The following is a 23,675-nucleotide window of genomic DNA, read 5'->3' as shown; positions in this document are numbered from 1 at the left end:
CACCTTATGGCATTCACAAAAACACTAGGAAAACCCATCCTAACTAACACCTCAAACATAAACGCATGCGACACTCTATCAAAAGCTTTCTCAAAATCCACACAAAAAACCATACATTTCCCCTTCCTAAACATACAATCTCCAATTACGTCCCGCAACAACAAGAGGTTATCAGTCATACACCTACCTGGCACCGCGCACACTTGATCATCACCAACCACACTTCCAATCACCCCACGCATACGGTTAGCCAGAATTTTGCTAAAGACTTTATAATCTGCATTGAGTAATGTAATCGGCCTCCAATTACGCAAATTCTTTTTCTCACCCTTCTTACATAGTAAAACAACTACTCCTTCTTTCATGGAATTACAAAGTACACCATTCATCCACATATATTGACATACCTCCACAAAATCAACACCAATCACATCCCATGCTTTTACATAAAACTCCACAGGCAACCCATCTTTCCCAGGTGTTTTATTCTTTTTCGCACCATCCACCGCCTTTTTGACCTCATCAAAAACAATATCCTCACTCAAACATTCACGTTCCCCTGCTTCAAGCTGACTCTCCAACATACCTAACACATGCTCTTTCAAACCCCCATCCACCCATTTAGACTCAAATAAACTACTATAGAAACTATGTACCTCATCCAACACTTCCCTTCCAACCACAGTCATACCATTATCATTTACAACCTCATCCAACTCATCTTTTTTACTGCACATTTTTTTAAAAAAGTACCTCGTACACTTCTCATCCATATCCAAATGCTCAACTCTCGTCCTAAAAATAATTTCCTTCCCACGCTTTTCCAAAACACGCTTCATCTCATCTCTCGCTCCTCTGAGTTGATCACTAACATCAATTCCTTTCATACTCATTTTATGTAACCACTCAATCCTCATATTTAAATCTTTAAATCTGCCTCTTTCAATTGCTGCTTTTTTATAACCCCACCTCCTAAAAAAATTCTTAATTTCCACTTTCACCCAATCCCACCATACAGTCACATCCACAAAATTATTTTTCCTAGACCTCCACCATTCATACTTACTTTCGAAGTCTCTCATAACCCTAACATCCTCTAACAACCTAACATTTAGCTTCCATACCCCAACACCATGCACCATTTTTTTATCACCTTCAAACATACCCCACAAACATTCATGGTCTGTGAAAGAAAAAACATGCTGTTTAAAAAATTTACACACCAAACCTCTATTTGTATACAGCATGCGGTCAATCCTGGACACTATTCCTCCCCTATCAGCTCTATATGTGGCCGGTGGTGGCTTACTCAAAAATTCCGCTGCATCTAAAAAAGAAAAATCAGATGTAATTTGATTAAGGACCTTACCCGTGACATCAATTTCCCCTTCAGAAACACAATTGAAATCACCAACTAATAATATTGGAATCCTTCCAGGCAAAAATAAACGTATTTTCTCTAATAGTGCTAACCTATCCCCTTTGTTAATTGGACAATACACGTTAACAATTTTCACCCTCCACCCTCTCCCCTTAACCACTGCCATTATACAACGACCTGGCTCCACCACCATATAATTTTCAAAACTTAAATCCCTATTCCCCAACAAAATCCCCACACCATCATTTTTGTTTGTCATTGAACCTGACCAAATGCTATGCCCATATACCCAGTCCTTTTCAGGAGGTGACTCTTCAATTCCGCACTCTTGCAGACAGTAAATATTTGCTCCAAGATTTTTTAGTTCTTCCAGTATAGCCAATCTTCTAGGCTTAGATTTTATAAGCCTTACATTTATTGACAGTACACTACAGCCCATGTTGGAGCCCATTTTTTAACCATATTCGGTAAAAAAGAACATACCCCCCACCGAAGAGTCAACCTTTCTCGTCTTGAAACTCGATTCCTGATGTTAAGCAGAGAATGCTGGCCGCCTCCTCCAAAAAAGACCTCCTAGGAGAGGCACTGTAGCTCTCGGGATAGCTCCTATCACTTAAGGGGCTGATGCTCCCAATACTGGCAGGTGAAAAATCTGGCCGGAACTTCTTTGCAGAAGACACATCAGAGTCCTCATCAGGGGGCCTCACCACAGCCCCGGTGAAGTCACCCTGGCCACCACCACCTTCATGAATTGCCTCTGAGCTTTCCAAAGCCAACACCGGCGTTGTGGAGAGTGAACCGCTCACTTCTCCCTCACCACTCACATCAAGCAGAATTGACATATCTGCAGGCTCTATCTCAACAGCGCTTCCACCAGCAGGATCGGGTGCTTGCTCCATCTCTTCCATGAAGTCCCTTACTGCCTCGATCGCCTCACCAATAGTGGCGGCAGTAGTAGGACGTGGGGACACGGCCTCTGCATATGACCTGGAACGATGGGGACAGTCCTTGAAAGCGTGTCCCTCCTCGCCACATGCATTACAAACCATGGAGTTAGTACACTCCATTGCCAGATGACCCTCTTTATTGCATTTCCCACAAAACTTCTCCACCGTGCAGTCCTCTTGGTAGTGTCCAAAGGATTTACACTTCCTGCAAAACCGCGGAGCACCAGGAAAATACATATACCCTCTATCCCTCCCGATGGCAAAACTGAGGGGAGGGTAGTGGATACCCCCAGGTCCCTGGGGGTCCTCCTGGAACCGTACAAAAAACTTGTGTTTGCCAGTCCACAAGCCCACCTCATTCCTCACCTTGTGTGAGTAGGACACATAGCTGCAATGACGGTTCAGGAATCTAGTAATGTCCTCCACATCCACAAGGGGGTTGTGCATAAACACAACAACTGGCACTTCCCCCTTAGTATACAATACCGTAAATGTAAGCCCATCAAGAGCCGGATGATCCAAGGCTTGCTGATCCTTTAGAGTCTTGAAAAGATTCTGGCAAGCTGCCATACGATCAAGGACTAAAACGTACCGGCCATTCTTTGGGAACTCCTGTAGGCAAATGATGTCTCCACGACCAACATTCAAAATCTTGAAGATGACGACTTCCACCAAGAACTGCAGGTTAAAGAAATTCCTCCTCGACTCCTCAATATCAATGCGAAAAGCATTTTTGACCCGAATATCATCGGTCCCGGCATAGCGAATCTTGACGCCCATTATCACCTCTCGTTTCCTCTGGACCCCCCCCAATAGCAGCAGGCAGCTTAAGCCACCTAAGTGGCGATGCTGCAAGGCCGAGGGGGAGACACTATAGGATCCTTCTGACCAGATACAAGATCTAAGCCAAAAGGCCGAGAAGCGATAACCAGAATTGGTTTCAAACTACGGAGCCACCCAAGGATCCTGAAAAGTCCATTTGTGGAGATGAGCTCCTGGACTCCCGTTAAGAAGACATGTTGTCAACCTCTAGATCCCTTACATGCCTGCACTTTTCGGCTTGCTGCTGCTGCAATCCACGCGTTTTAGATCTGCATAACTCCACCTCTTTAAACACAGCACCTTCACCCCCTGCTGTTCCCACCCGCCTCAACACCGTTGGAAGGGAGGAGAACCAATTAAGGCGGGGGTGGAGTGGAACGAGCAGCTGTCTACCCTTAGCAGGAGGGCTCCTGATTACATACCTCTCCTGCTGCTGCTGCTGCTGGCTGTCCAGCAGCAGACTGAAGGTGGCTGCTGCTGTGCACAGGTATATAAAGGCTCAGAGCCTATTATGACACGCGCAGCCAGCGTTCCATTGCCACATTCCATCTACTGCAGGCAGGATACCTGGCTGGCTGAATGTCGCTGAGAAGCTCACAGAGACCGCCATAAGCAACAGTTTAACAGAATGCCACAGACTAATCAACCAAACTTTTTGGGTTGGGTTCTCTTTTATAGTCTGCAGGCATTAAATGAAAGAAGTCAGTGTTCCAGCAGAAGGAGACAACGTTTCAGAAAAGGCATTGTAGCAAACCAAAAAAGAAATTTTAAGCGCAGCAGAGTAACCAGCGCACATACCTGTTAGCTCAGGTGAGTTTAAAAGGCTGCTGTTGATAACAAGGGCATTTGCTAAATAGATGGTGTGTGTGCAACAATATACTGAAAGGTCAATTATATTGTGCAGCTTATCTCACCACCTGTAGTTATTTAGGTGAAAGCTCCAAAATGCTTGCCTAATATGTCTGTTTATCCAAAAGGAAGTAAAAAGGGAGAGCTAGAAAGATAGCATTGCATCACATTACATGGCAATGCAATGCACAGTTGCTGAAGTTGAACCAAAATGAGCTTGTAATCTGGCTTCTGCAACTTTGAACATGAAAAATCCAATGAGGAGAAGAAAAGCAAAGCCAAAGAGTCCATCCCAAAATCCGACAAACAAGCAAAATGAACAAAAAACATTGAATTCAATTCTTTCTGATTTTAGAAACTGCATTAAAGAAGGGGTGCACCGGTCCTGGAGATACTGCAATACCAGGTCAATGCGTGGAGTGGACAGAGCAAGCTCTTTTTCCATCTCCCTGTTCTAAAAATCCATTTAATATATGGTCCCCAGATAGGGGACGTATCAGATATTAAACTGATAAGAACAGATACTACACTTGATCTTAGCCAAAAGGCCGAGAAGCGATAACCAGAATTGGTTTCAAACTACGGAGCCACCCAAGGATCCTGAAAAGTCCATTTGTGGAGATGAGCTCCTGGACTCCCGTTAAGAAGACATGTTGTCAACCTCTAGATCCCTTACATGCCTGCACTTTTCGGCTTGCTGCTGCTGCAATCCACGCGTTTTAGATCTGCATAACTCCACCTCTTTAAACACAGCACCTTCACCCCCTACTGTTCCCACCCGCCTCAACACCGTTGGAAGGGAGGAGAACCAATTAAGGCGGGGGGTGGGGTGGAACGAGCAGCTGTCTACCCTTAGCAGGAGGGCTCCTGATTACATACCTCTCCTGCTGCTGCTGCTGCTGGCTGTCCAGCAGCAGACTGAAGGTGGCTGCTGCTGTGCACAGGTATATAAAGGCTCAGAGCCTATTATGACACGCGCAGCCAGCGTTCCATTGCCACATTCCATCTACTGCAGGCAGGATACCTGGCTGGCTGAATGTCGCTGAGAAGCTCACAGAGACCGCCATAAGCAACAGTTTAACAGAATGCCACAGACTAATCAACCAAACTTTTTGGGTTGGGTTCTCTTTTATAGTCTGCAGGCATTAAATGAAAGAAGTCAGTGTTCCAGCAGAAGGAGACAACGTTTCAGAAAAGGCATTGTAGCAAACCAAAAAAGAAATTTTAAGCGCAGCAGAGTAACCAGCGCACATACCTGTTAGCTCAGGTGAGTTTAAAAGGCTGCTGTTGATAACAAGGGCATTTGCTAAATAGATGGTGTGTGTGCAACAATATACTGAAAGGTCAAATATATTGTGCAGCTTATCTCACCACCTGTAGTTATTTAGGTGAAAGCTCCAAAATGCTTGCCTAATATGTCTGTTTATCCAAAAGGAAGTAAAAAGGGAGAGCTAGAAAGATAGCATTGCATCACATTACATGGCAATGCAATGCACAGTTGCTGAAGTTGAACCAAAATGAGCTTGTAATCTGGCTTCTGCAACTTTGAACATGAAAAATCCAATGAGGAGAAGAAAAGCAAAGCCAAAGAGTCCATCCCAAAATCCGACAAACAAGCAAAATGAACAAAAAACATTGAATTCAATTCTTTCTGATTTTAGAAACTGCATTAAAGAAGGGGTGCACCGGTCCTGGAGATACTGCAATACCAGGTCAATGCGTGGAGTGGACAGAGCAAGCTCTTTTTCCATCTCCCTGTTCTAAAAATCCATTTAATATATGGTCCCCAGATAGGGGACGTATCAGATATTAAACTGATAAGAACAGATACTACACTTGATCTTAGCCAAAAGGCCGAGAAGCGATAACCAGAATTGGTTTCAAACTACGGAGCCACCCAAGGATCCTGAAAAGTCCATTTGTGGAGATGAGCTCCTGGACTCCCGTTAAGAAGACATGTTGTCAACCTCTAGATCCCTTACATGCCTGCACTTTTCGGCTTGCTGCTGCTGCAATCCACGCGTTTTAGATCTGCATAACTCCACCTCTTTAAACACAGCACCTTCACCCCCTGCTGTTCCCACCCGCCTCAACACCGTTGGAAGGGAGGAGAACCAATTAAGGCGGGGGGTGGGGTGGAACGAGCAGCTGTCTACCCTTAGCAGGAGGGCTCCTGATTACATACCTCTCCTGCTGCTGCTGCTGCTGGCTGTCCAGCAGCAGACTGAAGGTGGCTGCTGCTGTGCACAGGTATATAAAGGCTCAGAGCCTATTATGACACGCGCAGCCAGCGTTCCATTGCCACATTCCATCTACTGCAGGCAGGATACCTGGCTGGCTGAATGTCGCTGAGAAGCTCACAGAGACCGCCATAAGCAACAGTTTAACAGAATGCCACAGACTAATCAACCAAACTTTTTGGGTTGGGTTCTCTTTTATAGTCTGCAGGCATTAAATGAAAGAAGTCAGTGTTCCAGCAGAAGGAGACAACGTTTCAGAAAAGGCATTGTAGCAAACCAAAAAAGAAATTTTAAGCGCAGCAGAGTAACCAGCGCACATACCTGTTAGCTCAGGTGAGTTTAAAAGGCTGCTGTTGATAACAAGGGCATTTGCTAAATAGATGGTGTGTGTGCAACAATATACTGAAAGGTCAATTATATTGTGCAGCTTATCTCACCACCTGTAGTTATTTAGGTGAAAGCTCCAAAATGCTTGCCTAATATGTCTGTTTATCCAAAAGGAAGTAAAAAGGGAGAGCTAGAAAGATAGCATTGCATCACATTACATGGCAATGCAATGCACAGTTGCTGAAGTTGAACCAAAATGAGCTTGTAATCTGGCTTCTGCAACTTTGAACATGAAAAATCCAATGAGGAGAAGAAAAGCAAAGCCAAAGAGTCCATCCCAAAATCCGACAAACAAGCAAAATGAACAAAAAACATTGAATTCAATTCTTTCTGATTTTAGAAACTGCATTAAAGAAGGGGTGCACCGGTCCTGGAGATACTGCAATACCAGGTCAATGCGTGGAGTGGACAGAGCAAGCTCTTTTTCCATCTCCCTGTTCTAAAAATCCATTTAATATATGGTCCCCAGATAGGGGACGTATCAGATATTAAACTGATAAGAACAGATACTACACTTGATCTTAGCCAAAAGGCCGAGAAGCGATAACCAGAATTGGTTTCAAACTACGGAGCCACCCAAGGATCCTGAAAAGTCCATTTGTGGAGATGAGCTCCTGGACTCCCGTTAAGAAGACATGTTGTCAACCTCTAGATCCCTTACATGCCTGCACTTTTCGGCTTGCTGCTGCTGCAATCCACGCGTTTTAGATCTGCATAACTCCACCTCTTTAAACACAGCACCTTCACCCCCTGCTGTTCCCACCCGCCTCAACACCGTTGGAAGGGAGGAGAACCAATTAAGGCGGGGGGTGGGGTGGAACGAGCAGCTGTCTACCCTTAGCAGGAGGGCTCCTGATTACATACCTCTCCTGCTGCTGCTGCTGCTGGCTGTCCAGCAGCAGACTGAAGGTGGCTGCTGCTGTGCACAGGTATATAAAGGCTCAGAGCCTATTATGACACGCGCAGCCAGCGTTCCATTGCCACATTCCATCTACTGCAGGCAGGATACCTGGCTGGCTGAATGTCGCTGAGAAGCTCACAGAGACCGCCATAAGCAACAGTTTAACAGAATGCCACAGACTAATCAACCAAACTTTTTGGGTTGGGTTCTCTTTTATAGTCTGCAGGCATTAAATGAAAGAAGTCAGTGTTCCAGCAGAAGGAGACAACGTTTCAGAAAAGGCATTGTAGCAAACCAAAAAAGAAATTTTAAGCGCAGCAGAGTAACCAGCGCACATACCTGTTAGCTCAGGTGAGTTTAAAAGGCTGCTGTTGATAACAAGGGCATTTGCTAAATAGATGGTGTGTGTGCAACAATATACTGAAAGGTCAATTATATTGTGCAGCTTATCTCACCACCTGTAGTTATTTAGGTGAAAGCTCCAAAATGCTTGCCTAATATGTCTGTTTATCCAAAAGGAAGTAAAAAGGGAGAGCTAGAAAGATAGCATTGCATCACATTACATGGCAATGCAATGCACAGTTGCTGAAGTTGAACCAAAATGAGCTTGTAATCTGGCTTCTGCAACTTTGAACATGAAAAATCCAATGAGGAGAAGAAAAGCAAAGCCAAAGAGTCCATCCCAAAATCCGACAAACAAGCAAAATGAACAAAAAACATTGAATTCAATTCTTTCTGATTTTAGAAACTGCATTAAAGAAGGGGTGCACCGGTCCTGGAGATACTGCAATACCAGGTCAATGCGTGGAGTGGACAGAGCAAGCTCTTTTTCCATCTCCCTGTTCTAAAAATCCATTTAATATATGGTCCCCAGATAGGGGACGTATCAGATATTAAACTGATAAGAACAGATACTACACTTGATCTTAGCCAAAAGGCCGAGAAGCGATAACCAGAATTGGTTTCAAACTACGGAGCCACCCAAGGATCCTGAAAAGTCCATTTGTGGAGATGAGCTCCTGGACTCCCGTTAAGAAGACATGTTGTCAACCTCTAGATCCCTTACATGCCTGCACTTTTCGGCTTGCTGCTGCTGCAATCCACGCGTTTTAGATCTGCATAACTCCACCTCTTTAAACACAGCACCTTCACCCCCTGCTGTTCCCACCCGCCTCAACACCGTTGGAAGGGAGGAGAACCAATTAAGGCGGGGGGTGGGGTGGAACGAGCAGCTGTCTACCCTTAGCAGGAGGGCTCCTGATTACATACCTCTCCTGCTGCTGCTGCTGCTGGCTGTCCAGCAGCAGACTGAAGGTGGCTGCTGCTGTGCACAGGTATATAAAGGCTCAGAGCCTATTATGACACGCGCAGCCAGCGTTCCATTGCCACATTCCATCTACTGCAGGCAGGATACCTGGCTGGCTGAATGTCGCTGAGAAGCTCACAGAGACCGCCATAAGCAACAGTTTAACAGAATGCCACAGACTAATCAACCAAACTTTTTGGGTTGGGTTCTCTTTTATAGTCTGCAGGCATTAAATGAAAGAAGTCAGTGTTCCAGCAGAAGGAGACAACGTTTCAGAAAAGGCATTGTAGCAAACCAAAAAAGAAATTTTAAGCGCAGCAGAGTAACCAGCGCACATACCTGTTAGCTCAGGTGAGTTTAAAAGGCTGCTGTTGATAACAAGGGCATTTGCTAAATAGATGGTGTGTGTGCAACAATATACTGAAAGGTCAATTATATTGTGCAGCTTATCTCACCACCTGTAGTTATTTAGGTGAAAGCTCCAAAATGCTTGCCTAATATGTCTGTTTATCCAAAAGGAAGTAAAAAGGGAGAGCTAGAAAGATAGCATTGCATCACATTACATGGCAATGCAATGCACAGTTGCTGAAGTTGAACCAAAATGAGCTTGTAATCTGGCTTCTGCAACTTTGAACATGAAAAATCCAATGAGGAGAAGAAAAGCAAAGCCAAAGAGTCCATCCCAAAATCCGACAAACAAGCAAAATGAACAAAAAACATTGAATTCAATTCTTTCTGATTTTAGAAACTGCATTAAAGAAGGGGTGCACCGGTCCTGGAGATACTGCAATACCAGGTCAATGCGTGGAGTGGACAGAGCAAGCTCTTTTTCCATCTCCCTGTTCTAAAAATCCATTTAATATATGGTCCCCAGATAGGGGACGTATCAGATATTAAACTGATAAGAACAGATACTACACTTGATCTTAGCCAAAAGGCTGAGAAGCGATAGCCAGAATTGGTTTCAAACTACGGAGCCACCCAAGGATCCTGAAAAGTCCATTTGTGGAGATGAGCTCCTGGACTCCCGTTAAGAAGACATGTTGTCAACCTCTAGATCCCTTACATGCCTGCACTTTTCGGCTTGCTGCTGCTGCAATCCACGCGTTTTAGATCTGCATAACTCCACCTCTTTAAACACAGCACCTTCACCCCCTGCTGTTCCCACCCGCCTCAACACCGTTGGAAGGGAGGAGAACCAATTAAGGCGGGGGGTGGGGTGGAACGAGCAGCTGTCTACCCTTAGCAGGAGGGCTCCTGATTACATACCTCTCCTGCTGCTGCTGCTGCTGGCTGTCCAGCAGCAGACTGAAGGTGGCTGCTGCTGTGCACAGGTATATAAAGGCTCAGAGCCTATTATGACACGCGCAGCCAGCGTTCCATTGCCACATTCCATCTACTGCAGGCAGGATACCTGGCTGGCTGAATGTCGCTGAGAAGCTCACAGAGACCGCCATAAGCAACAGTTTAACAGAATGCCACAGACTAATCAACCAAACTTTTTGGGTTGGGTTCTCTTTTATAGTCTGCAGGCATTAAATGAAAGAAGTCAGTGTTCCAGCAGAAGGAGACAACGTTTCAGAAAAGGCATTGTAGCAAACCAAAAAAGAAATTTTAAGCGCAGCAGAGTAACCAGCGCACATACCTGTTAGCTCAGGTGAGTTTAAAAGGCTGCTGTTGATAACAAGGGCATTTGCTAAATAGATGGTGTGTGTGCAACAATATACTGAAAGGTCAATTATATTGTGCAGCTTATCTCACCACCTGTAGTTATTTAGGTGAAAGCTCCAAAATGCTTGCCTAATATGTCTGTTTATCCAAAAGGAAGTAAAAAGGGAGAGCTAGAAAGATAGCATTGCATCACATTACATGGCAATGCAATGCACAGTTGCTGAAGTTGAACCAAAATGAGCTTGTAATCTGGCTTCTGCAACTTTGAACATGAAAAATCCAATGAGGAGAAGAAAAGCAAAGCCAAAGAGTCCATCCCAAAATCCGACAAACAAGCAAAATGAACCAAAAACATTGAATTCAATTCTTTCTGATTTTAGAAACTGCATTAAAGAAGGGGTGCACCGGTCCTGGAGATACTGCAATACCAGGTCAATGCGTGGAGTGGACAGAGCAAGCTCTTTTTCCATCTCCCTGTTCTAAAAATCCATTTAATATATGGTCCCCAGATAGGGGACGTATCAGATATTAAACTGATAAGAACAGATACTACACTTGATCTTAGCCAAAAGGCCGAGAAGCGATAACCAGAATTGGTTTCAAACTACGGAGCCACCCAAGGATCCTGAAAAGTCCATTTGTGGAGATGAGCTCCTGGACTCCCGTTAAGAAGACATGTTGTCAACCTCTAGATCCCTTACATGCCTGCACTTTTCGGCTTGCTGCTGCTGCAATCCACGCGTTTTAGATCTGCATAACTCCACCTCTTTAAACACAGCACCTTCACCCCCTGCTGTTCCCACCCGCCTCAACACCGTTGGAAGGGAGGAGAACCAATTAAGGCGGGGGGTGGGGTGGAACGAGCAGCTGTCTACCCTTAGCAGGAGGGCTCCTGATTACATACCTCTCCTGCTGCTGCTGCTGCTGGCTGTCCAGCAGCAGACTGAAGGTGGCTGCTGCTGTGCACAGGTATATAAAGGCTCAGAGCCTATTATGACACGCGCAGCCAGCGTTCCATTGCCACATTCCATCTACTGCAGGCAGGATACCTGGCTGGCTGAATGTCGCTGAGAAGCTCACAGAGACCGCCATAAGCAACAGTTTAACAGAATGCCACAGACTAATCAACCAAACTTTTTGGGTTGGGTTCTCTTTTATAGTCTGCAGGCATTAAATGAAAGAAGTCAGTGTTCCAGCAGAAGGAGACAACGTTTCAGAAAAGGCATTGTAGCAAACCAAAAAAGAAATTTTAAGCGCAGCAGAGTAACCAGCGCACATACCTGTTAGCTCAGGTGAGTTTAAAAGGCTGCTGTTGATAACAAGGGCATTTGCTAAATAGATGGTGTGTGTGCAACAATATACTGAAAGGTCAATTATATTGTGCAGCTTATCTCACCACCTGTAGTTATTTAGGTGAAAGCTCCAAAATGCTTGCCTAATATGTCTGTTTATCCAAAAGGAAGTAAAAAGGGAGAGCTAGAAAGATAGCATTGCATCACATTACATGGCAATGCAATGCACAGTTGCTGAAGTTGAACCAAAATGAGCTTGTAATCTGGCTTCTGCAACTTTGAACATGAAAAATCCAATGAGGAGAAGAAAAGCAAAGCCAAAGAGTCCATCCCAAAATCCGACAAACAAGCAAAATGAACAAAAAACATTGAATTCAATTCTTTCTGATTTTAGAAACTGCATTAAAGAAGGGGTGCACCGGTCCTGGAGATACTGCAATACCAGGTCAATGCGTGGAGTGGACAGAGCAAGCTCTTTTTCCATCTCCCTGTTCTAAAAATCCATTTAATATATGGTCCCCAGATAGGGGACGTATCAGATATTAAACTGATAAGAACAGATACTACACTTGATCTTAGCCAAAAGGCCGAGAAGCGATAACCAGAATTGGTTTCAAACTACGGAGCCACCCAAGGATCCTGAAAAGTCCATTTGTGGAGATGAGCTCCTGGACTCCCGTTAAGAAGACATGTTGTCAACCTCTAGATCCCTTACATGCCTGCACTTTTCGGCTTGCTGCTGCTGCAATCCACGCGTTTTAGATCTGCATAACTCCACCTCTTTAAACACAGCACCTTCACCCCCTGCTGTTCCCACCCGCCTCAACACCGTTGGAAGGGAGGAGAACCAATTAAGGCGGGGGGTGGGGTGGAACGAGCAGCTGTCTACCCTTAGCAGGAGGGCTCCTGATTACATACCTCTCCTGCTGCTGCTGCTGCTGGCTGTCCAGCAGCAGACTGAAGGTGGCTGCTGCTGTGCACAGGTATATAAAGGCTCAGAGCCTATTATGACACGCGCAGCCAGCGTTCCATTGCCACATTCCATCTACTGCAGGCAGGATACCTGGCTGGCTGAATGTCGCTGAGAAGCTCACAGAGACCGCCATAAGCAACAGTTTAACAGAATGCCACAGACTAATCAACCAAACTTTTTGGGTTGGGTTCTCTTTTATAGTCTGCAGGCATTAAATGAAAGAAGTCAGTGTTCCAGCAGAAGGAGACAACGTTTCAGAAAAGGCATTGTAGCAAACCAAAAAAGAAATTTTAAGCGCAGCAGAGTAACCAGCGCACATACCTGTTAGCTCAGGTGAGTTTAAAAGGCTGCTGTTGATAACAAGGGCATTTGCTAAATAGATGGTGTGTGTGCAACAATATACTGAAAGGTCAATTATATTGTGCAGCTTATCTCACCACCTGTAGTTATTTAGGTGAAAGCTCCAAAATGCTTGCCTAATATGTCTGTTTATCCAAAAGGAAGTAAAAAGGGAGAGCTAGAAAGATAGCATTGCATCACATTACATGGCAATGCAATGCACAGTTGCTGAAGTTGAACCAAAATGAGCTTGTAATCTGGCTTCTGCAACTTTGAACATGAAAAATCCAATGAGGAGAAGAAAAGCAAAGCCAAAGAGTCCATCAAAAAATCCGACAAACAAGCAAAATGAACAAAAAACATTGAATTCAATTCTTTCTGATTTTAGAAACTGCATTAAAGAAGGGGTGCACCGGTCCTGGAGATACTGCAATACCAGGTCAATGCGTGGAGTGGACAGAGCAAGCTCTTATTCCATCTCCCTGTTCTAAAAATCCATTTAATATATGGTCCCCAGATAGGGGACGTATCAGATATTAAACTGATAAGAACAGATACTACACTTGATCTTAGCCAAAAGGCCGAGAAGCGATAACCAGAATTGGTTTCAAACTACGGAGCCACCCAAGGATCCTGAAAAGTCCATTTGTGGAGATGAGCTCCTGGACTCCCGTTAAGAAGACATGTTGTCAACCTCTAGATCCCTTACATGCCTGCACTTTTCGGCTTGCTGCTGCTGCAATCCACGCGTTTTAGATCTGCATAACTCCACCTCTTTAAACACAGCACCTTCACCCCCTGCTGTTCCCACCCGCCTCAACACCGTTGGAAGGGAGGAGAACCAATTAAGGCGGGGGGTGGGGTGGAACGAGCAGCTGTCTACCCTTAGCAGGAGGGCTCCTGATTACATACCTCTCCTGCTGCTGCTGCTGCTGGCTGTCCAGCAGCAGACTGAAGGTGGCTGCTGCTGTGCACAGGTATATAAAGGCTCAGAGCCTATTATGACACGCGCAGCCAGCGTTCCATTGCCACATTCCATCTACTGCAGGCAGGATACCTGGCTGGCTGAATGTCGCTGAGAAGCTCACAGAGACCGCCATAAGCAACAGTTTAACAGAATGCCACAGACTAATCAACCAAACTTTTTGGGTTGGGTTCTCTTTTATAGTCTGCAGGCATTAAATGAAAGAAGTCAGTGTTCCAGCAGAAGGAGACAACGTTTCAGAAAAGGCATTGTAGCAAACCAAAAAAGAAATTTTAGGCGCAGCAGAGTAACCAGCGCACATACCTGTTAGCTCAGGTGAGTTTAAAAGGCTGCTGTTGATAACAAGGGCATTTGCTAAATAGATGGTGTGTGTGCAACAATATACTGAAAGGTCAATTATATTGTGCAGCTTATCTCACCACCTGTAGTTATTTAGGTGAAAGCTCCAAAATGCTTGCCTAATATGTCTGTTTATCCAAAAGGAAGTAAAAAGGGAGAGCTAGAAAGATAGCATTGCATCACATTACATGGCAATGCAATGCACAGTTGCTGAAGTTGAACCAAAATGAGCTTGTAATCTGGCTTCTGCAACTTTGAACATGAAAAATCCAATGAGGAGAAGAAAAGCAAAGCCAAAGAGTCCATCCCAAAATCCGACAAACAAGCAAAATGAACAAAAAACATTGAATTCAATTCTTTCTGATTTTAGAAACTGCATTAAAGAAGGGGTGCACCGGTCCTGGAGATACTGCAATACCAGGTCAATGCGTGGAGTGCACAGAGCAAGCTCTTTTTCCATCTCCCTGTTCTTAAAATCCATTTAATATATGGTCCCCAGATAGGGGACGTATCAGATATTAAACTGATAAGAACAGATACTACAATTGATCTTAGCCAAAAGGCCGAGAAGCGATAACCAGAATTGGTTTCAAACTACGGAGCCACCCAAGGATCCTGAAAAGTCCATTTGTGGAGATGAGCTCCTGGACTCCCGTTAAGAAGACATGTTGTCAACCTCTAGATCCCTTACATGCCTGCACTTTTCGGCTTGCTGCTGCTGCAATCCACGCGTTTTAGATCTGCATAACTCCACCTCTTTAAACACAGCACCTTCACCCCCTGCTGTTCCCACCCGCCTCAACACCGTTGGAAGGGAGGAGAACCAATTAAGGCGGGGGGTGGGGTGGAACGAGCAGCTGTCTACCCTTAGCAGGAGGGCTCCTGATTACATACCTCTCCTGCTGCTGCTGCTGCTGCTGGCTGTCCAGCAGCAGACTGAAGGTGGCTGCTGCTGTGCACAGGTATATAAAGGCTCAGAGCCTATTATGACACGCGCAGCCAGCGTTCCATTGCCACATTCCATCTACTGCAGGCAGGATACCTGGCTGGCTGAATGTCGCTGAGAAGCTCACAGAGACCGCCATAAGCAACAGTTTAACAGAATGCCACAGACTAATCAACCAAACTTTTTGGGTTGGGTTCTCTTTTATAGTCTGCAGGCATTAAATGAAAGAAGTCAGTGTTCCAGCAGAAGGAGACAACGTTTCAGAAAAGGCATTGTAGCAAACCAAAAAAGAAATTTTAAGCGCAGCAGAGTAACCAGCGCACATACCTGTTAGCTCAGGTGAGTTTAAAAGGCTGCTGTTGATAACAAGGGCATTTGCTAAATAGATGGTGTGTGTGCAACAATATACTGAAAGGTAAATTATATTGTGCAGCTTATCTCACCACCTGTAGTTATTTAGGTGAAAGCTCCAAAATGCTTGCCTAATATGTCTGTTTATCCAAAAGGAAGTAAAAAGGGAGAGCTAGAAAGATAGCATTGCATCACATTACATGGCAATGCAATGCACAGTTGCTGAAGTTGAACCAAAATGAGCTTGTAATCTGGCTTCTGCAACTTTGAACATGAAAAATCCAATGAGGAGAAGAAAAGCAAAGCCAAAGAGTCCATCCCAAAATCCGACAAACAAGCAAAATGAACAAAAAACATTGAATTCAATTCTTTCTGATTTTAGAAACTGCATTAAAGAAGGGGTGCACCGGTCCTGGAGATACTGCAATACCAGGTCAATGCGTGGAGTGGACAGAGCAAGCTCTTTTTCCATCTCCCTGTTCTAAAAATCCATTTAATATATGGTCCCCAGATAGGGGACGTATCAGATATTAAACTGATAAGAACAGATTTTTTTTTGATTGAATATATCTTTTATTAGCACAAAAAATAAGTTAACAGACAGTGTACAGTGCCGCAGCCCAGTACACACAGAATTCTACATCATATTTACATAGCATGAGGATACGACGCACTAACTAGACACATCACACCCCTATGCTACACAAAACACTCAATCTGAAAGAAAAAGCATGTCAATCAATACAGTACGACGAACCGTGATAAGGGATGGGGATTGGGAAAAAGGGGATGGGGAGGGGAAAATCACAGGCCCGAAGCTTTATTGAAAGACAAGACACATAAGGGGAGAGGGGGAGGAGGGGTTTAGTCCTCGTCCTCATCCTCCGGACCGTCCATGATGGAATAGTCTCTGAGCAGGCTGTGGATCAGCCTGCGGCAGTCCTGGATGGACATCCTCTCCCTCCTCAAGATGAGCCGGTTCCTGGCGACCCAAACGGCATCCTTGAAGCAGTTCATAAGGCGCCAAGCCTCCTGGATGGCTCCGACGGTATGAACCCCAGGGAAGAGTCCGTAAAGCACAGAATGGTGCGATAGGCTCGCCCTGGGGACAGAGTTCCTCAGGTCGTCCTCAAGTGCAGTCAATAGGCGCTGTGCAAATCCGCAGTCCCAAAAAGTGTGCAAAGATGTTTCCTCCACGAAGGGGCACCTTGGGCAGTACCGGGTCTTGCACAGGTTCCGGGCATGCATGAATGACCGGACGGGCAGTCCGCCCTGAATCGCCATCCACGACAAGTCCTTGTGCCCGTTGGTCAGCCTGTCAGACGACACATTTGTCCACACAGTCTCCAGCGTGTCCTGGTGAAGTCCTGTGATGTTCTCCACGTCATCCTTGGCTCTGATTAGCTTGTGGATAGTTTTGGGCTTCCACAAGTCGGGCTTGAGTCCCTCCAGTTGATGCTCCCCCACAAATCGAACGACGTCTCCGTAGAACCATGGCGTCGTCCAGTTGTAGGGGAAGGAGCTGTCCCACTTGTCCCAGCCGAGTCGCCTCCAAAGAGGAAGCAGGAAGAAGCGAGACATGGACCTGCCCGCGGAGCCATTCTTGACTTGCAAAGTCCGGCGGACACAATCACACACAAAAGAGGATCGCAGGAGGGTGGGGATATCTGGAACGCCCTTCCCACCCTTGCGAGGCTCCTTGTACATGACGGCCCGCCTGACTCTGTCCATCTTGGATCCCCAGACAAAGTGAAACACTGTCCTGGTAATGGCCCTGCACACAGTGACGTGTGGGGGCCAGGCCTGCGCCGTGTATTGCAAGACGGGCAGGACCTCATTACGCAGGTCGAGTGTCTTACCCTCACAAGTGAGGTGTCTGAGGCTCCAGAGTCCGATCCGTTGCTTCACCTTGGCCAAGCGTTCTTGCCAGGACTTGAGGGCTGCTCCTTCCTTCCCGAACCAGACTCCCAGCACCTTGAGGAAATCCGGTTGAATGTTGAAGGGGAAGGGGGCGGAGGAGGCCGGCTGCCAATCCCCGAAGAGCATGGCTTCCGACTTCCTGCAGTTGACTTTGGCCCCTGAAGCCCGGCCGAACCTCTCACACGTCTGGACGAGGGCGTCGACTGAACCACGATCAGCGCAGAAGACGGTGACGTCGTCCATGTAGAGCGAGCACTTGACCTCGTGTCGTCCCGGACCCGGTGCGGTGATCCCTCTGATCTCTCCATTCTGCCGGATAGCCTCTGCGAAGAGTTCTATAACACAAACAAAAAGAAGAGGTGATAGAGGGCAGCCTTGTCTGACCCCAGAGAGGACAGGGAAGGGGTCAGTCTTCCAGCCGTTCACCAACACCGAGCTGTGGATATCAAAATACATCAGACGGACATACGAACAAAACATGTTACCCAAACCTAACCGGTGCAGAGCTCGGCCCATGAACTCGTGGGAAACCCGGTCGAAGGCCTTCTCCTGATCCAAGGAGACCAGGGCCGCGTGTGCGCGGCGGACCTTGATGTACTCGACCGTGTCCCGCACGAGAGCGAGGCTGTCTGCGATGCGACGTCCAGGGATGCCGCAGGTCTGGTCCGGGTGGATGATCCGTCCGATGACCGTCTTAAGTCGTGTCGCCATCGTCTTGGCCAGGATCTTGTAGTCCACGTTGAGCAGAGTGATGGGACGCCAATTCCTCAGGTCGCACCTCTCTCCCTTCCGCTTGTACAGGATCGTGACCATTCCTTCCCTCAAAGATGGAGGCATTCTACCCTCCACCACCATCTCCTCGTACAGGTCCAACAGGTCCGGACAGATGAGGTCTCCCAGCGCTACATAGAGCTCCGCTGGAAGACCATCACTGCCCGGGGTCCTGCCGGTCCTAAAGGATTTAGCGGCAGAGAGCAATTCGCCCACCATCAGAGGTTTGTTCAAGGCTGCCGTGCCTGCATGATCAAGATGGTTAGTGATACCTGACAGGAACTTATCAGCAGCGTCGGGGTCGGTAGTCTTGTGGGAGTAGAGTTCGCTGTAGAAGTCGCTGACGACCCTCATCACGTCCTCCTTCCCACGTCGCATGTTTCCGCTCTCGTCTCGCAGCTCGTTCAGGGGCGTGTGACCGGCATGAAGTTTCCTGAAAAAGAATGAGTTACATTTCTCACCCTTCTCCAGATTCTCCACTTTGGAACGGAAGATGATTCGCTTGGACTCCTCCTCAAAGTGCCTTTTCAGGCTCTTCTTGGTCTCCTCCAGCTCCTCCCTCACGTCCCAGCCGCAGTGAAGAAGGTCCTGCAGCGACCGCAGCTCGCGCTGCAGCCCTCTGAAGTCCCTCCTCTTCTCACACTCCTGTTGTCGACCCTTGGCCTGAAAGAAACAGCGAAACTCAAGTTTAACATATTCCCACCAATCAGAGACTGTTTGGAAGCTACCCTTGTAGGACTGCCACATTGCGTAGGCTGCTCTCAGCTCCTCCACGACTTCATCCTGAGCCAGCAGAGCACAATTCAGCTTCCAGGAGCCGGGGCCGGACGGAAAACCGTCGCCGAGGACACCTTGTAAGTGAATGGCTCTGTGGTCGGAGAAGAAGCAGGAGACCATCGAGTGCCTACTCTGCCTGACTGCCCGAGAGGTGAACACAAAGTCAATCCTGGAGCGGAGTGAGCCATCGGGTCGGCTCCACGAATAGTTCGTGGAGCCTCTCCCCATGGAGCCCACCACGTCCTGAAGAGAGGCCTCGGTTACCATCTCGATGAGCAGCTTGGACGTGATGTCCAACTTGGCAGATGTGCCAGAACTACGACCGTCCTCCTCGATGGGGCAGTTGAAATCCCCGGCCATCACTAAGGTCCTGGTGGTGGCAAGCTGAAGCCGCAGGGTCTGGAAAAGCTCCAAACGCTCATTCTTCAGTGGGGACGCATACACGTTGATGAACCTGACAGGTTCTCCCGCCCAGTTGCCATCTACAACAAGAGCCCTGCCGCAGATGAGCTCCTGGACGGACTCAAGCGTGAATGCGCCCCCCCTGATCAGAATTGCGACCCCCGCAGACTTGCAGTCACCCCCACCGGACCAGTAGGATGGACCGTGGGACCACTCCCTGGCCAGATGTTTGAAGGACCTAGAGGAGGGAAGGGAACATTCCTGCAACATATAAACATCACACAACTGGGAAGTAAGGAAGGCATAAATAGTCTGACGTCTGAACTTGTCCTTGATGCTCCTGACATTAATGGAAAATAAGTTAATATTAGCCATCATGTAGGGAAAAAAGAAAAAGTTAGCGCAGGCAATACACCTTAGTTACCACTCCGGTCGGGTGGTCCCTCGTCGGTGTTGACTGCTGGTGACGGGATCACCAGCAGGCCCTCTTCCTCCATCTGGTCAAGCAGCGCGGCCTCAATCTCGGCGACCACCAGTTCCTCCTCTTCTGGCTCGGCCACCAGGGTCTCAACCATGTGCTCCATCTCTTCTGGCTCAGGGAGGGTATCCTCCTTTTCGCCTACGAAATCCAGAATCTTCTTTTTGGAGGATTCAGTAGCAGGGCTGTCCTCCACCTTCCTCTTTCCCCGGGTTGGAACTGGGGAGACAAGAAGGGGAAAATCCTCCTCGGAATAGATAGCGGCGGGTGGAGGAAAGGTTAATTCCACCGCTACCATGGTCTGGGGAGGGAGAGTGGCTGCCGGGGCAGGGGAAAGGACACCTGCTGAGGAGTAGGGGAAGGAGGAAGAGGAAGTGGAATCCTCAGCAGGGGTGGCCGGGGTGGGGGGGGATTGGACGGGGGTGGCAGGGGGAGGGATCGAGAGAGGGGTGACAGAACTCTTACCCTCCTTAGACTTTTTCTTCTGCTTCGGAGCTGCTGGGACCGTCGCTGGGGCTTTGGCCACCGACTCCTTGACCGCTTTGGCCTTGGTCGTCTCGGCCTTGGCCGCTGGGGCCTTGGTCGTCGCGTCCTTGACCTTCACAGGCCTGGTCGTCGGGGCCTTGTCCTCCGTAGCTGGGGTCGTCGCAACCACCGATGCCCAGGATCTCTCACGCCTGGGGCAATCCTTGTACAGATGAGCCGCCAGCCCACACAGGTTGCAGGACGTCTTCTTCGGGCAGTCCTTGAGCTGTGTCCCGTCACTCGACAAATCCTGCAGGCATCCTCCTTGCAGTCCTTCATCTCGTGGCCGTTCTTGCCGCATCTCCTGCAGTTCCGCGGCATGTCCGGGTAATAGATGAGGCCGTAGGAGTTGCCCAGGGAGAATGTCGGGGGCAGGTGCCGAAGTCCGTCTGAGTACGCCAGGTCCCTGTGAAGTCTAACGGTCACCGACCACTTACCTGTCCAGAAGCCGAGTCCATTCAGGATGTGAGAGGGTTCCTTCACAACCAAACAGAAGCGTCTCAGGAAGGTACAGATGTCTTGGCCTGGGGTGTGCGGGTTGCGCATGGAGACCGTGATCCTCCTTTCATCCCTCTGGATAGGGCAGCCACCTGTAAAGGCAGAGAAAGAATTATCCGGTCCTTTTGCGCTTACCATTTCCCAGAACCTCCTGCAGGTGTTCACAGTGGCGAAGGTGACGAAGAAGATCCCCGTCAAGAAGGTCTGGATGCTGAGGGTGTCCGACCTGGAGAAGCCTCGATCCAGCAGCATCTTCTGGCAGAACACGTCCGAGGACATGTCCGGCACCCTCCCATCCACTTCCTTCAGCTTCAGGGCCACCGTCTGCCGCATCCATGGCTCCAGGGCTGGAGCTTCGTGGCGGGGCTTCTGGGGTCCCTTCTGCTGGCCAGTCGTGGAGGCAGAGTCCTTGGGGTCAGAATCGGCTCCTGGCTGGGCCCTCCTGGCTGTCCCCAGCTCCAGGCTCTTCTTTTCGGCCTTCCTCGCAGCGCTTGCCATGGCTTTCCTCCTGCAGTTACTTCTTGGAGCTGGATCTGGAACTCTTCCCGGAATGGGTGGAGCTATGCAGATTCTTCTCCCGTCGTGTTCTGGACAAATTCCCCGAAAGGTCTTTGTCTCGATGATTTTCTTCCTCGAAGATTCCACAGGACAGCCCGATTCTTCTCCGAGTCTTCGTCTTCTTCTGGATTCTTTAGAGCTTCTTCCTCCCACCGATATCCGCCTTCGTTCTCTGATGTCAGCTGGGCTCCGAAGCTCTTCTCCTTCCGAGTTCGATCGCTCTCATCAAGTGTAGATCGTAGCTCTTGTGTTCTTAAAAGAACAGATACTACACTTGATCTTAGCCAAAAGGCCGAGAAGCGATAACCAGAATTGGTTTCAAACTACGGAGCCACCCAAGGATCCTGAAAAGTCCATTTGTGGAGATGAGCTCCTGGACTCCCGTTAAGAAGACATGTTGTCAACCTCTAGATCCCTTACATGCCTGCACTTTTCGGCTTGCTGCTGCTGCAATCCACGCGTTTTAGATCTGCATAACTCCACCTCTTTAAACACAGCACCTTCACCCCCTGCTGTTCCCACCCGCCTCAACACCGTTGGAAGGGAGGAGAACCAATTAAGGCGGGGGGTGGGGTGGAACGAGCAGCTGTCTACCCTTAGCAGGAGGGCTCCTGATTACATACCTCTCCTGCTGCTGCTGCTGCTGGCTGTCCAGCAGCAGACTGAAGGTGGCTGCTGCTGTGCACAGGTATATAAAGGCTCAGAGCCTATTATGACACGCGCAGCCAGCGTTCCATTGCCACATTCCATCTACTGCAGGCAGGATACCTGGCTGGCTGAATGTCGCTGAGAAGCTCACAGAGACCGCCATAAGCAACAGTTTAACAGAATGCCACAGACTAATCAACCAAACTTTTTGGGCTGGGTTCTCTTTTATAGTCTGCAGGCATTAAATGAAAGAAGTCAGTGTTCCAGCAGAAGGAGACAACGTTTCAGAAAAGGCATTGTAGCAAACCAAAAAAGAAATTTTAAGCGCAGCAGAGTAACCAGCGCACATACCTGTTAGCTCAGGTGAGTTTAAAAGGCTGCTGTTGATAACAAGGGCATTTGCTAAATAGATGGTGTGTGTGCAACAATATACTGAAAGGTCAATTATATTGTGCAGCTTATCTCACCACCTGTAGTTATTTAGGTGAAAGCTCCAAAATGCTTGCCTAATATGTCTGTTTATCCAAAAGGAAGTAAAAAGGGAGAGCTAGAAAGATAGCATTGCATCACATTACATGGCAATGCAATGCACAGTTGCTGAAGTTGAACCAAAATGAGCTTGTAATCTGGCTTCTGCAACTTTGAACATGAAAAATCCAATGAGGAGAAGAAAAGCAAAGCCAAAGAGTCCATCCCAAAATCCGACAAACAAGCAAAATGAACAAAAAACATTGAATTCAATTCTTTCTGATTTTAGAAACTGCATTAAAGAAGGGGTGCACCGGTCCTGGAGATACTGCAATACCAGGTCAATGCGTGGAGTGGACAGAGCAAGCTCTTTTTCCATCTCCCTGTTCTAAAAATCCATTTAATATATGGTCCCCAGATAGGGGACGTATCAGATATTAAACTGATAAGAACAGATACTACACTTGATCTTAGCCAAAAGGCCGAGAAGCGATAACCAGAATTGGTTTCAAACTACGGAGCCACCCAAGGATCCTGAAAAGTCCATTTGTGGAGATGAGCTCCTGGACTCCCGTTAAGAAGACATGTTGTCAACCTCTAGATCCCTTACATGCCTGCACTTTTCGGCTTGCTGCTGCTGCAATCCACGCGTTTTAGATCTGCATAACTCCACCTCTTTAAACACAGCACCTTCACCCCCTGCTGTTCCCACCCGCCTCAACACCGTTGGAAGGGAGGAGAACCAATTAAGGCGGGGGGTGGGGTGGAACGAGCAGCTGTCTACCCTTAGCAGGAGGGCTCCTGATTACATACCTCTCCTGCTGCTGCTGCTGCTGGCTGTCCAGCAGCAGACTGAAGGTGGCTGCTGCTGTGCACAGGTATATAAAGGCTCAGAGCCTAT

At 47.6% G+C, this 23,675-nt stretch overlaps 11 non-coding genes and 1 pseudogene across 11 annotated transcripts; all 12 read right to left on the bottom strand.

Annotated features, from left to right (window-relative positions):
• Window positions 1-4,368: 4,368 nt before the first annotated feature.
• Window positions 4,369-4,559, bottom strand: LOC141177123 (U2 spliceosomal RNA). Its single transcript, XR_012253748.1, has one exon. It is a non-coding gene; the product is annotated as a U2 spliceosomal RNA (small nuclear RNA).
• Window positions 4,560-5,674: 1,115 nt separating this feature from the next.
• On the bottom strand, window positions 5,675-5,865 carry LOC141177122 (U2 spliceosomal RNA). Its single transcript, XR_012253747.1, has one exon. It is a non-coding gene; the product is annotated as a U2 spliceosomal RNA (small nuclear RNA).
• Window positions 5,866-6,980: 1,115 nt separating this feature from the next.
• Window positions 6,981-7,171, bottom strand: LOC141177121 (U2 spliceosomal RNA). The gene has a single exon (XR_012253746.1). It is a non-coding gene; the product is annotated as a U2 spliceosomal RNA (small nuclear RNA).
• Window positions 7,172-8,286: 1,115 nt separating this feature from the next.
• LOC141177120 (U2 spliceosomal RNA) lies at window positions 8,287-8,477 on the bottom strand. Its single transcript, XR_012253745.1, has one exon. It is a non-coding gene; the product is annotated as a U2 spliceosomal RNA (small nuclear RNA).
• Window positions 8,478-9,592: 1,115 nt separating this feature from the next.
• On the bottom strand, window positions 9,593-9,783 carry LOC141177382 (U2 spliceosomal RNA). The gene has a single exon (XR_012253981.1). It is a non-coding gene; the product is annotated as a U2 spliceosomal RNA (small nuclear RNA).
• A 1,115-nt stretch (window positions 9,784-10,898) lies between these two features.
• LOC141177119 (U2 spliceosomal RNA) lies at window positions 10,899-11,089 on the bottom strand. The gene has a single exon (XR_012253744.1). It is a non-coding gene; the product is annotated as a U2 spliceosomal RNA (small nuclear RNA).
• Window positions 11,090-12,204: 1,115 nt separating this feature from the next.
• On the bottom strand, window positions 12,205-12,395 carry LOC141177118 (U2 spliceosomal RNA). The gene has a single exon (XR_012253743.1). It is a non-coding gene; the product is annotated as a U2 spliceosomal RNA (small nuclear RNA).
• Window positions 12,396-13,510: 1,115 nt separating this feature from the next.
• LOC141178030 (U2 spliceosomal RNA) lies at window positions 13,511-13,701 on the bottom strand. The gene has a single exon (XR_012254477.1). It is a non-coding gene; the product is annotated as a U2 spliceosomal RNA (small nuclear RNA).
• A 1,115-nt stretch (window positions 13,702-14,816) lies between these two features.
• Window positions 14,817-15,007, bottom strand: LOC141177650 (U2 spliceosomal RNA). Its single transcript, XR_012254225.1, has one exon. It is a non-coding gene; the product is annotated as a U2 spliceosomal RNA (small nuclear RNA).
• Window positions 15,008-16,125: 1,118 nt separating this feature from the next.
• On the bottom strand, window positions 16,126-16,321 carry LOC141177734 (U2 spliceosomal RNA). Its single transcript, XR_012254300.1, has one exon. It is a non-coding gene; the product is annotated as a U2 spliceosomal RNA (small nuclear RNA).
• A 5,561-nt stretch (window positions 16,322-21,882) lies between these two features.
• Window positions 21,883-21,962, bottom strand: LOC141178016 (U2 spliceosomal RNA; annotated as a pseudogene).
• Window positions 21,963-23,077: 1,115 nt separating this feature from the next.
• Window positions 23,078-23,268, bottom strand: LOC141177117 (U2 spliceosomal RNA). Its single transcript, XR_012253742.1, has one exon. It is a non-coding gene; the product is annotated as a U2 spliceosomal RNA (small nuclear RNA).
• Between the last annotated feature and the right edge of the window lie 407 nt (window positions 23,269-23,675).

Source organism: Phyllobates terribilis, unplaced genomic scaffold (genome assembly GCF_046119375.1).
Source record: "Phyllobates terribilis strain yellow unplaced genomic scaffold, ASM4611937v1 Scaffold_27__1_contigs__length_16484149, whole genome shotgun sequence".
Lineage (NCBI taxonomy): Eukaryota > Metazoa > Chordata > Amphibia > Anura > Dendrobatidae > Phyllobates > Phyllobates terribilis.
This window is presented reverse-complemented; position numbering and strand designations above follow the sequence as displayed.